This window comes from Lissotriton vulgaris, chromosome 3_2, assembly GCF_964263255.1.
Source record: "Lissotriton vulgaris chromosome 3_2, aLisVul1.2, whole genome shotgun sequence".
Taxonomy (NCBI): Eukaryota; Metazoa; Chordata; class Amphibia; order Caudata; family Salamandridae; genus Lissotriton; species Lissotriton vulgaris.
In genome coordinates, this window is record NC_141690.1 from 296,887,905 (window position 1) to 296,902,037 (window position 14,133).

General features: G+C 46.6%; 1 pseudogene; it reads left to right on the forward strand.

Annotated features, from left to right (window-relative positions):
• Window positions 1-486: 486 nt before the first annotated feature.
• LOC147725748 (uncharacterized) lies at window positions 487-2,214 on the forward strand (annotated as a pseudogene).
• Window positions 2,215-14,133: the final 11,919 nt, after the last annotated feature.

The window sequence follows — 14,133 nt, forward strand, 5'->3', positions numbered from 1 at the left end:
TGGACATAGGACAATGTAAATAACACAGCTCGAATTACAGTTTGTGTAATGTTTTAAGTTGTAAGTGCGTCCACCATGGTCAAAAGTCTTAGTCTGAATAGTGGTATCACATGCTGTGCATGTGCCACATCTGTGGTGTCCCACCAATGGAGGCAGATTCCAAAAACTTGTGAGAGTAGGTTGACTCACTGGTTCCAAGTACGAATGGACCACCATGTCCCGGATGTTTTTTGCCCTCTTAAATGAATGGAAAGGAAAATGCGTTTGCTCAATCTCATCTGACACCAGGGACCAATTCTTGTTGATAATGCGTTTGACTTCATTGCTCCGTGTAGAAAAGGTAGTTACACAGATGATCCGGTCCATTTCTGATTGATTGGGGATTTCTGGATTCAACAGGGTGTCACGTGGTTTATACCAAGAGCTTGGATACCAGCAGTACCCTCCTCAATTCCAGCAGCCTTTTTTAGATCAAGGCCGCAGACAATGGCGGCCCCCACGTGGACGCGGCAACCCTTGGACGAGAGGACAAGCGAGAGGTCAACAACAGCAAAATCCTGGCCCTGGGAAGGCAACAGAGGCAAACAACAGAAACGAGTTACATTTCGCCCCGAAGTGCGCGGAGAAATCTCGACCAGGAGGAACACCTACAGGTGGTGAACCAGGTACCCATGCAAGATCAGGCTGTGGAATCCACCACACCCAACAACAGTAGGCCATCTTCCAACCCTGTCATCAACATCTCTAAGCACAATCTAGACGAAGAGGAGATCAAAGTTCTGAGCAGAGGTCTCTCCTATGTTCCAACGGCCCCACCTAATAAATTCCTGCTAAAAACGGAACTATATAGATTCTTCAGGAAGATTAGGTTAAGTTACTACTTCCGAAATCAAACTATTAGACAACGTAGCTCCATCACGGGTCTGAGAGAACCCTCCACTTTCTTCCCACCTACCTATGCTGAGCCATAAGATTTTGGCGTTTGAAGAAATTGTGACCTCTGCAGTGGACCGAACACTGGACCAACGCAAGTTCGTCAGATTGAATCTGCCAAAAACAGAGAAAAAGGCATTAATTGGGCTGTGCACCAATAAAGAGGTCGTCATCAAGCCCGCCGACAAAGGCGGGGCAATTGTCATCCAGGACCTCTGTAAATACAAGGAAGAGATTTATAGACAATTATCAGATGGAGTGAGCTATCAGTTATTATCAACTGACCCTTCACGCGAACTGGCAATCACTATTCTGGCAGCTACACAGAAAGGATTGGATGCGGGCTTTCTTAGCGAGCAGGAATTTAAATTCCTCAATCAAAAGTTTCCACGACTTGCAACCATATATACCTTACACAAGGTACACAAGAATCTAGAGAGTCCCCCTGGCTGTCCAATTGTGTCAGGTTGTGGGTCTATGTTAGAACCTCTGTGCAAATACGTGGATTTTTTCCTGAAGCCGATTGCCCTCAACATCAAGGCTTACCTTTGTGATACTACACAAACTATTAACCTCATCGATGAAAGACCATTCAACCCAGAAAGCGAACTTTTGGTGACATGCGATATTGTTTCGCTTTATACCAGCATCCCTCAACTTGACGCCCTGGAAGTGATGAGACAGGCTTTAGACAAACGACCGTCCCCTGTCCCGGTGCCGACAGACTTCATAATTGAGCTGTTAAGTATTGCCTTGAGACAGAATTTCTTTATTTTCCAAGAAAACTTCTACCTGCAGATGAAGGGGGTAGCCATGGGGGCTACCTTCGTTCCAAATCTAGCCATCATCTTTATGGATCACTTTGAACAGCAACATATCTTTTCCATTGATAACCCTTTTCATAATAGGTTGACCTTGTGGGTCAGATACATAGATGATGTTTTGTGTATCTGGGAGGGCAGTAAGAAATTACTGCTAGAGTTTCACGTTTGGCTCAACTCCAGAAACCCCCATATCCAATTCACGATGGATTCGAGCAACAAGATGATCCCATCCTTGGACATTTCGATCTATGTGGATGACAATCGTCTACAAACCACCTTATTTATAAAACCGACCGAGCGCAACTCCTTGTTGCAATACGGGAGTCATCACCGCCGAGGACTCAAAGACAATCTCCCAGTCGGCCAATTCCTTAGAATTAGGAGAAATTGCTCCACCCGAGGTAATTACATCAAAGAATCTGAGGTCTTAAGTGAGCGCCTCATCTCCCGAGGGTAGCCAGCTAGAATGGTGAGACGCACTAGAAAACGGCCTTGGTATACCCCCGTGACACCCTGTTGAATCCAGAAATCACCAATCAATCAGAAATGGACCGGATCATCTGTGTAACTACGTTTTCTACACGGAGCAATGAAGTCAAACGCATTATCAACAAGAATTGGTCCCTGGTGTCAGATGAGATTGAGCAAATGCATTTTCCTCTCCATTCATTTAAGAGGGCAAAAAACATACGGGACATGGTGGTCCATTCGTACTTAGAACCAGTGAGTCAACCTACTCTCACAAGTTTGTGGAATCTGCCTCCATTGGTGGGACACCACAGATGTGGCACATGCACAGCATGTGATACCACTATTCAGACTAAGACGTTTGACCATGGTGGACGCACTTACAACTTAAAACATTACACAAACTGTAATTCGAGCTGTGTTATTTACATTGTCCTATGTCCATGTAGACAGGTTTACGTGGGACAAACACAACAGAAGATCAAGTCACGTATCTCGTCCCACAGTAGTAGGTTGCGTTGCAATGTGGTGGGTGCCCCGCTAGTAGAGCACTGGCAAAAGGCTGGTAATGCTGTTTCTGACCTGAGATGGTTTGTCATTGAAAAGGTTTCCTTGGGGAGAAGAGGAGGGAATGTGGCGACAGTATTAAATACCCGTGAATCCAAATGGATGTCCCTCTTAGATTCAATCAAAAATGGCCTAAATGAGCAGGATAGTAGTTTGGCACAATTGGCAGCACTCGGTTAATTGGGATACTGTGATCCATCCTACATTACATTGGGTAATACACCCTCGGGGTTGGCATATATGATGATTTTTTCAAGGGAATATACTGAAGTACAGTGTGCCCCCGTGTTGTACCATCTCAACATATAAAATGTCTTTTGCCATTATCCCACAGTATCCACACGAAACACAACTCGCTTTTCACCCTCATGTCAGAGAGTTGCGCGGGTAATTAAGAATGGTGTTATGATGTCTTATTTGTATAATCTGAACTGATCATTATAACTTTGTGTCGATTTTGGTATTGTGTCATTATCCCACTGTGCCAACATGAAATATAACTCGCTTTTCAACCTCATGTCAGAGAGTTGCGCGGGATATTAAGAATGGTGTTATGATGTCTCAATCGTGTACTCTGAACTGACCATTATAACTTTGTGTCGATTTTAGTAATTACTATGATCAATCAGAATCCTCCTGTGAGACCTTGCTTGAGCTTGTATGAACTAAACTAAAATTCTTTGAAACTGAATGTTAGTATTGGTTGTAACACTCGTTTACAACCTCCTGCGAGAGGGTTGCACAAATGTTACTCAAATAAGATCTATGCAGGCCATGTTTATACTTATTATTATTTCTATATTTATGTTTATTGTTAATTGCAAATCTAAATGATTAATTTGGAATGTACATCTGAACAACCCGTACCCTGTAATTTTTATGTAGTGGCGATCGTCCAGTCACTAAGTAACTCTTCTCTTTCCTTTACTGAGATATTTTATCAGACTCCGCCCCCTAAACTCTGCGTAGCGGGAGTTGCGGAGTTTTTGTTGACGAACGCTTCTTTCAAGTGATCCGACATCGGGTAGGTGTTATCCGTTGCACCCCTGTGATCTACTGATGGCAATTGTTTAGCCTTGACCCTGAACGATATCCCCGGTTCCCCCATAGATTCACCCATTGTCGAGACTGACTGTCCCTCGCCGGTTACCAGCTTTCGGACGCCGGTTGATCACTCTATCACCAAGCGCCGACTTGCTGTGACTAAAGAATGGTTGACTTAACCTGCCCCTCCGCTCTTTAATTGAAGGTATTGCATGCTGTTGCAATTTCAAGAAACGCTCCGTGGCATATCGTATAATTGCGAAGTGCTTTGGCTATCTATGCAGGGCTGCCTGCAACCACAGCTATCTATTGCGCCTCTGCGATCACCTAATAGCAATTGATTAGCCTTGACCCTAAACGATATACCCGGTTCCCCCACAGATTCTTTCATTTTTGAGACTGACGGTGTGGCAGCCCTTCCTCCGCCGGTTACCAGCTATCGGACGCTGATCACTCGACTACCACGCGCCGATTTGCTGTTACTAAAGGATGTCTGACGTAGCCTGGCCCTTCGCCTTTTAACTAAAGGTAGTTCAAGCTGTTGCATTTCATGAAACGCTCCGCGGCATATAGTACAACTTAGAAGCGCTTTGGCTTTCAACGCAGTTTCGTCTTCAATGTAAGCTATCTACGGCGTTTTGAGACCCGTTAGTAATATCACCCTTGACTTCTGCCCCATACTCGTTAGATAGACTGCCTACTGTTATGCCCCGTATGTAATACATGGGACAATTGTAGTGTAATTCAGAGACTCTCCTTTTTAGTGGATAGGTTAATAAGTAAATATACAGATCCTCTAATCAGGTTTTAACTTCCCAGTCCTAGAACTTTATGTGCACCTTGACCTTGATGCACCACACTAGATTTATTATTCAGGTCTTTTAAGGTAATTTGGCTTAAAACCAAGTAATGCATGCATGATTGTAAAGCACCCTTTTTTACTGGTTGTTCAGTCCTTTGCCTCCTCTGTAGTGCTGCGAACTAATAACGCTGTGATTGACCGCAACTATTGTACAGTCTATCCAATCTCCACGTCCTGAGCCCAGTCGGGCCTCCACTCCATGGTAATTCATTTTCTTTAACCACCACTGTATTTTTCCACTACAGTCTAAATGAGATGGCTATAGTGTATTACCATAACGTATACAACTAACCTCCATTAATTTTTCTAATAGGATTGCCCCAATGTTTTCCTGTATATGTCCTGATTAAGACCCCGCCTAAGGACTTAACGTAGCCTACTCACAGGGGTCGAAACGTTGACGGCTTTCTTCTTGAACCTCCGGCACATGCCCTTTATAGTTTCAAATTGACTGCGTGACCGTTGAAAGTTATCTGTCAACATTTCATTATTGTATGCCTTGATCTGTGGGCTTATGTATTTGAATTGTTTTGATTTTGTTGGAAGCATTCGTACTTATCACATGACTTCTTAACTGTGTTTACCTTTTTGACCTTACACTCCCTCGAGCACTCTCCCCCCCCTTCCCTTTCTCCTTATTTGGGGCTATATACATATAAAAATGTTTGAATGTGAAACTACCCAGCGGTATTGATAATAAATTACAGTACCCTGATTTTGCGTGCATTTCTTGTTTTGTTAGTACTAAACATAGTTTATGTGTGCCAAACATAACACGTCTCTCTTGCGGGGACCCCTCTTATATGTACCACATCTGATGCCTCAGTCATCCCTCCTATTGCCCAGTGTTTTCGTCACCCCCTCTGCCCTGGCTCTTTGCCAAATACACTAATCCCTACAGCTGGACCCTACAAGGTCACCATACCTGCTGCACGCGCATGGGGGCGGGCCTTTAATGTGCCTTACACGCCCATCATTGATGAACTGATCTGACCTGGGATTGGGTCAAACGAACTCCAAGGCAGGTCGGAACATTACTGGGGGCAGGTCAGAGGTCACTGCAGGTCTTGCAGGACCCTAATTGGAAGAAGCTTCCCACTTGCAAAGATATATGGCCCTGCAGGTGTTACTTCTGGGCAGGGCCCGCAGGGCACGGAGCCACATACACACCTAAAATTAGGAAAAGGGTGTGGCAAGGCAATCATGGGCTGCAGCTCGGCAGCGCCGCACAAAGCCTTTAGTGCCAGCATCGGCCCATACCCCAGCCCGCTTACAACAATTTCCCATAATAACAGACACCACACAATGTTTTGTTGGAGAAAGTTGTTGCAGCTTTATTTGCATAAACATTATGCCAACATGTTGGGTTATCTTACAGGCGATCCAGGGTCAGGCCGCCTCTCGCCACCTGCCCACCTGATGAGCCTTAAACCCCCTGTGGTGTTAACCGCGGGGGTGTTGTCAAATTTAGGGGAAGGGCTAGCCCCTCCCCCTGGCAGACCTCCAGTCCACCCCTTACTCGCACCCCTCCCCACTACGGGGGGCGGAGCGTTGCAGGCAACCCCCGGTTGCTCAGGTCCACAACCGCCCGAAGGACTAACGGGGCGCCGTCACTCCTCCAGGATCCCAGCGGGGATCTCCCTGGGGATAATTTGCTCTTGCACCCTTACTGTGCTCCTGTAGAGGGTACCCTTCTGTACCTTCCTAGCGTTGGATCGCCCTGTAACTCTGCCTGCAACACAAAACAAAATAGTATTAGATAACTACCCCCCCCCCCCTGCTGCCCGAACGCCGGGTTTGCGGTAGGGAGGGAAAACAGCGTCCGGGCAGCCCGGTTCCTCTGGGTTAAGGGGGGGAGGATCCGATCGCGAGGCCGACCAGGGAACAAAGAGGGCGCCAGGGCTACGACCCCAGGCCATATCCCCTCGGCCCTGCCCCTCTCCCGCTGGAAGTGACATCACTGGGGACCCTCCAGGTCCCTAACACTAGAGCGCTTCTTGGGGCTGTGCCTTTGTGTGGCACTAAGGGTGGCCGCCCTCTCAGGTGGCCCCCTTTGGTGGCCCAAGACAGCCTGGCATAGTGCCTACATCAGCCCATACCCCAGCCCGCTTACAACAATTTCCCATAATAACAGACACCACACAATGTTTTGTTGGATAAAGTTGTTGCAGCTGTATTTGCATAAACAGCATGCCAACATGTTGGGTTGTCTTACGGGTGATCCAGGGTCAGGTAGCCCCTTGCCACCTGCCCACCTGATGAGCCATAAACCCCCTGTGGTGTTAACCTCGGGGGTGTTGTCAAATTTGGGGGAAGGGCTAGCCCCTCCCCCTGGCAGACCTCCAGTCCACCCCTTACTCGCACCCCTCCCCACTACGGGGGCGGAGCGTTGCAGGCAACCCCCGGTTGCTCAGGTCCACAACCGCCCGAAGGACTAACAGGGCGCCGTCACTACTCCAGGATCCCACCGGGGATCTCCCTGGGGATAATTGGCCCTTGCACCCTTACTGTGCTCCTGTAGAGGGCACCCTTCTGTACCTTCCTAGCGTTGGATCGCCCTGCGACTCTGCCATGGCTCTGGGTATGGCCGCCGCCGCCCCAGAGCTACTCCAACTTCTATTGCTCTTTTATTTCCAACCTGCCGCTGCCAATGCCTCCACTAAATCTAGCAGGAAAAGGTACACCATACCTCACAGATCCCCAGCAAGTTGCTCAATTCGCCCAAAGGCTCCTTATCATGTGCAGCAGGTCCCTGCGCCCCAGGTGAACAAACTCATCACCTCCTAGGTGTATTTCTGACTTCGCCCAAAGTGCTCCTCATTAAGTGCAGCAGGTCCCTGCGCCCGAGTGAACCAACTCATCAACTCCTAGGATTACCAATAAATCGGATGGTGAGTCCCACCCCACCCAGTCTCTAAAGAATTTTCTGCTTCAGGCGATTCCAGTGCATGTCGGGAGTACCCGGCCACAGAACTGACCCATTAATATTCCACAGCAGTGTGTCAAACTAAGCAAACCAGACCCCCTTACGGCAAAAAGGATGCCCTGGGCCAAAGGCAATTGTCCCTCATGATCTTGGCGGGCCCTAGCTGAGCTTACGGAATTTTAGACTTGACAATACCGTTGCCCCTGACCACCTGGACAGGCTCTCTCCCCTGCTGTGTGCAAACCCTATAGTGTGACACAAGTACTGACCTTTAGATAAGTTCTGGAGAAGACCCATGGGCACCCCCCTAATGCAAGCCATACCAGTCTTCTGCCCATCTACCCTCGTGGTTACCCATCCTGTCACCTATGAGCTGAGGCCAGCGGTTGCATAAGGTACTTGAGCACAACTGGGGCTGATGTGTAAGGGGGGCATGGTAACTGTACAACCGCTACACTCAACACTGCTTCTAATCTGCCCTACAAGAAGTCAGAACCGCATTGTCACCTTGTCCCCCAAGAGCACTTAACCAGGAACAGCATTCAGGCTCCGAGCCCGGAGCACCCCTGGCCATTCCTGCTTCCGATCCCACCTGTCCTTCTCAGAGTGGTGTCTGTGTTCTTGATCCAATTGTCCTGAAATTAGACAACAGGTTATACTTCAAACCCGGACGTGCTGACCCAGAACCCCAAACACTGGCCCCAGTGTGTTCTTCCCCTGCTCCCGCTCTGAGCCCTGGCAGGCCAGCCTGCTAGACGTGGTTTGACCATTCTGGGACTAAGCCTGTGCGCTTTTGGAAGAAGTAACGAATCCATGCAAACAGCCCCCACCGAGCATTGACAGGTAAGCCTATTGCTCGCTCGATTGCTAGGATCAGAGCCCCTTACTTGCAGACCAGTTGCTGTCCAAAATAACACATATCATTATTGCGCACGAGATGCATGATATGCCCCAGACACACCAGTTGTTTGAAAGAAAATGCATTTCAATTTTTTGTCACAGGGAATGCATAATTTGCCCACACTACTATGCACAGACTTGCCAGTTAAGTACCAATGTATTACTTCCATGGGTTGTAACCTGCGCGCCCCACACAAAGGGACAGTAATGACACCCGAGGAGAATCTGGGAATCCCAGACCCTAGCACCCTGCCCCCAATGTGCTAAGACCCTTCAACCTGTTGATAGTTCAGGTGGCCCCCCCATGTGAGTAGGACGGCTCTCCTGCGAGGTTCCTGCATTTGAGACATAAAACATACATTAAAAGCCATGCCCCCCCTGATATACCCAATGTATTCTCTGCAATGAGACAGGGGCCATCCATGCCCCCATGCTACCAACGCCAAGCCTGTTTGTTGGTTAAAAGAAATAGTTTGCTAACTCGATCGCCAGGATCAGAGCCCCTTGCTTGCGCACCAGTTGCTGTACCAAAGAACACATTCCATTATTGCACATGGGCTGCAAGATGTACCCAGACACATCACATGTGTAAACTAAAAACACATTTCAATTTTGTCACAGGGCATGCATGGTTTTACCACAGTCTCCCACTGCTTACCGACAGAACACCCCAATTAATGCCCAGTAAATCAACCAATTGCCCAGGTTCATCCGATGTTTCACAAGAGAAACATCCAATTATTGTACAGGAGCGACCTGCTAAGCTCAGATTCACCCGTTGACTATGAGTGTAATACTTCTCTGGGGTGTAACCTGTGAGCCCCACAACAGGGACAGTCCTGACACCTGGGGAGGACCTGGGAGTCCGAAGCCTAGCACACTGCCCCCAGCGTGCTATGACCCTTATGCCTGTTGATAGTTCAGGTGGACCCCCATGTGAGTAGGGCAGTTCTCCAGCGTGGTTCCTACATTTAAGACATAAAACATCACTTAGAAGCCCTGCCCTCCTCCGTATATCAATATGGATTCTCTGCAACGAGACAGGGCCCTCAATGCCCCCTCATGCCTCAGAGGCCAAGCTTGTTTGCCAGTTACGAGAACTAGTTTGCCCACAATACAAACTCGTAAGGACTTGGGTGAGGCACATGCTTGCGTACCGTTAGCGCCTGTGCGGAAGTGTAGTGTCTTGAAACTAAGTCAAATATTCACATTTTAAGTCTGATAATAACCATTGCACTTTGGAGTGTGTGAATTAGTCACTTCTTAACTCGCCCCCTTACTATTCTTCTCAGAAACACCTCCTCCTCCCAGGCCTTCAAAACTGACCTTAAAGTTCTCCTCCTTCAAAGACACCTCCCAATTTAATTCATGCCCTCTCTTATCTGACGGAAGACCTTTTAATATCTAAAATTCTGTTCTCCTTGACTATGGAAGCGTCCTCCCAGTGTGTTCTTGTGGCTAAGAGTCTTCCATTATGAAGTAATATCCTTCTACCTGCGTTTGGTACTCTCTTGTAACATGCACACGCCACTTTCTCTTGTAACACACTGATTGCTACCTCTTACATTGTGTTTGGTTCCGGTACTTGCACAAGTGCCATCATTGCCTGTGTTTGAGTGTCCTCCATTCATTGTAGTATTATACCTCTACTTGTACATTGTACGCTTTTGTAACTTGCACCCGTCACCTTTCCTCCTGTAATGCACAGTTTGCTAACTCTTGTATTGTTTGGTCCAAGTCAAATTGTCCAAGGGGCCCGTCCATGTGCGAACAAATAACTCTACAAACCACCAAATGAAGGAAAAGCTCTGTACAGTCACCGTTAATTGGAAAATAAATCCCACACCAAGCTCTCTCCCTGTTATCTGGTTTAAATTATTGCATATTCCTGGGGGTATCTTTGACACCTACATCACTAGAACCACAGGGACTCAAAAAGTTGCGACCCTGCTGGGAGTTGACTCCGTGACAAGAGGTCAAACATGGTCCCCCATTAGTGGATGCATTAATCCACAATAAATCTTGTCCGGTGAAGGAACCAGCCATTAATGAAAGCTTATGAATTTGAGAGCACACTCTGACAATTATGTAAAACTTCTCCAGACATTAAATTGTAGCTAAAAGGAAGCAGTGAGTTCGCCTTACATTCCTGAAGTTATTATCTTAACATTTGCGGACCCTTGTGCACTCCCATGATTACCCATCACACTGAATTCATTACTAGGCATGGGCGGATTTTGCGGATTGGCAATCTGCAAATTTGCGGATTTGCGAATTTGCGGATGCGAAAATCCGCAAAATCCGCGAATTCTCGCAGATTTTTTTTTTTTTGTGTTCGCACGGGTTTCGGCAAGTTCGCGAGGGTTTTGTACAATTTCGCAAATTGCGAAACCCTCGCGAACTTGCAGAAACCCGTGCGAACACAATGTGCCCAGCCTACTTAACAGACATGCCGGCTGTGTGTATGTAATATCTTGATTGTCTTTGTATGAACTTTGGCATTTCTTTCTACACTTGATGTACAACTGTTGTGCCTCGAGGACACTGAGGAAGCTATAATGGCATTCGGGGTTCACAAAACAATGCAACATTTTCCCTAAAAATATAAACCTCTGTAAATAACAGCTTGGGAGGAAAAGGTGCTTCTGAAATGTGGCATGTATGATGTAACTATTTTAGATAAAATAAAGCAGCACCTGCTTCGTTTTATCTAGTGGTTCCTGTGCAAGCTAACTTTGTAACTATTTTACAATGGCGCTGTCAGCTTGCTGGCGCCATTGTAAAATAGTTACATGAGTGGGGGTTCAACTTTTGAACCCGTTACGTCCGCGGATTTTTTCCGCAAAATCCGCGGGCGTAACGGATTTCCCGCTCTTGTCTATTCATTACTAGGCCCACCACGTTGTTAATTGCCTGTGAATTAAATATTATCATCCCTTAAAGGCTTTCCTGCTGCAGTAACAACTAAAAGTTAAAAAGGTGCAGCGACTGTAAACACTGACTGACAATGACTCCCCGGCGCAACAAGTCTGAGTAACGATTAAAGCAAGGTTAGCAACACCTCCCTCGCCGCCAGAAAACAGGGTGGTTGTAGAGCCCTGGGCTGGGCCCCTCCCATTGCCAACCAACTACATTCCACGCCGCGTGTCGAACCATACCTGCTCCAGATCAAATCCCACGTCCTCCTTGTCGTCTAATCCTAAACCAACAGACAATCTGTAATTAGAAAAACATGTTAGCCTCAAACCACACCTGTTGTCCGTTACAACGGGCCCACTGACCCCAGTGTGCCGACACCTGTTTACCCTTGGTCACTCCGGTGACTTTCAACGAGGCGTGACCCAGCATCCGTTTCTGAATGGTAGCCTGCATGGACATATAACAAAACGTGATATTAGTCCCAACCCCGCCCAACATAGACATCCCACCCGGCCCTGGGGGGGCTGGACGGGCTAGGTGAACTGCACGCTAACTGATCACATGGTTTGGGCCACATAATATCAGGGTTTAGTGTCATGTCTGCCATCGCATCCGTATCATTGCCATGTGACATCTAACCTACAAGAAGAGAGCAAGAGGGCCTAAACCTGGCTCTTTTGATGGACATCCACTTCAGCACTAACCTTGAATGTGTACATAGAAACGCTTCCACTTGCCACTGTTCCTCCAATTATTTCCAATCTTGCATCTTAACCAACACAATAAACCCCAAACCCTATGCAAAACTTGATTCTATGTAAAGCGCTCTGACACCTTCAGGTAATGTTCACGCTAATAAGCCCATAAACAAATCACCTAGGCCCAGCTCCTGCCGACGGCGTGAGGGAAACAGTACATGGCTTAAATAAATTGCGCGCTAATCACTAGTATATGCAGTAAAACCTGTGTACTCTCTACCATTCCTATGTGACTCTTAGATTGTATTAATTGGTAATCCTTCCCTATGTATATAGAGATAACTCTAATCTATACTACTATTATAAAGAGAGAACTTGCACCTTTTGGCCAGGTAAACTCGGGAACCACAGCACCAATCACAACACCCAATACAGCGTTGGAAAGGGTAGTTGCAGCAGAAGGACATAGGCTATGCAGACGCCCACCATATACATTTAAAATGTAAAAGAACCGTGCCAGCAAAGTAGTCCCTTGTGGGTGTGTCTGCATTGTGCTGTGGGTGTGTGCTGGGGGCGTGACAATCGCTGGGGGCATTCCATCACGAGTGTTGTTTTTTCTTCCCAGGTTCTATACATTCCTGCTCCCTTTAAATAGTAATTCAGTGGAGGTCCCATTCTCTTAGAACCACCCCAAGCACAGTTATGGGCAAAAATACAACTAAAAGGCCCTGCAAAGCATTATGGGATAAGCTTAGCATAATTTTTAGCATTCATGAAAGGGTTTCAATGTTTTGGAATTTTACTCATCAGGGACATCTTGGGACGACGAGGTGAACTGCAGCTTGATGTATAATATTTTAAATGCTATTGCATTTGCCTCATCAGGGACATCTAGGGACGGCGAGGTAAACTGCAGCTTGATATATAATATTTTAAATGCTATTGCATTTGCATCATCAGGGACATCTAGGGACATGAGGTGAACTGCAGCTTGATGTGTAATATTTTAAATGCTATTGCATTTGCCTCATCAGGGACATCTAGGGACCATGAGGTGAACTGCAGCTTGATGTATAATATTTTAAATGCTATTGCATTTGCCTCTTGGGGATAACTGGGGAGAACGAGGTGAACTGCAGCTCTTTGTAGAATTATTTGGATACGATAATATTCACTTCCCACTGCTAATCTCGTCCCATAATGGTTTGCAGGGGCTTGATCTCAAAATCATCACCTCTCTCACTGCTTGCTGGAAGCTAATTTCACTTTTGTGAAATGACTATATGCATTTTAGCATGTAGAAATACTTGTTATTTTACCTTGAATATATGAGGCTTCTGTTTTGATAATTGGAAATCTGACTGAACGAAATATTGCAGATTTATTGTACCAAGTTCACGCCAATTCCGCCCACCCCTACTTTAAATACCCCTGCACCCCATAATCATAACCCACCCTTACTCTATAAAATACCCCAACACCCTTAAACACTAACCCATCTTAACCCTATAAATATACCCTGTACCCAAAAACCCAAACCTATCCCTAAACCCTAAAAATACCCCTGTACCCCAAAACTAAAACCTAGCCCTGAACCCTATAAATACCCCTGTACCTCAAAACCCAAACATACCCTGAACCCTAAAAATACCCCTGTACCCCAAAACCCAAACCTACCCCTGAACCCTAAAGTACCCCTGTACCCCAAAACCCAAACCTAGACCATAACCCTTAAAATACCCCTGTATCCCAAAACCCAAACCTAGCCCTGAACCCTAAAAATACCCCTGTACCCCAAAACCCAAACCTAGCCCTGAACCCTTAAAATACCCCTGTACCCCAAAACCCAAACCTACCCCTGAACCCTAAAAATACCCCTGTACCCCATAGCCCAAAACTATATCTGAACCATTAAAATACCCAAACACCCCAAAACATGTACCTCAGTACCCCAAAACATATACCCCTATACCCATACTTGCCTTAACCAAA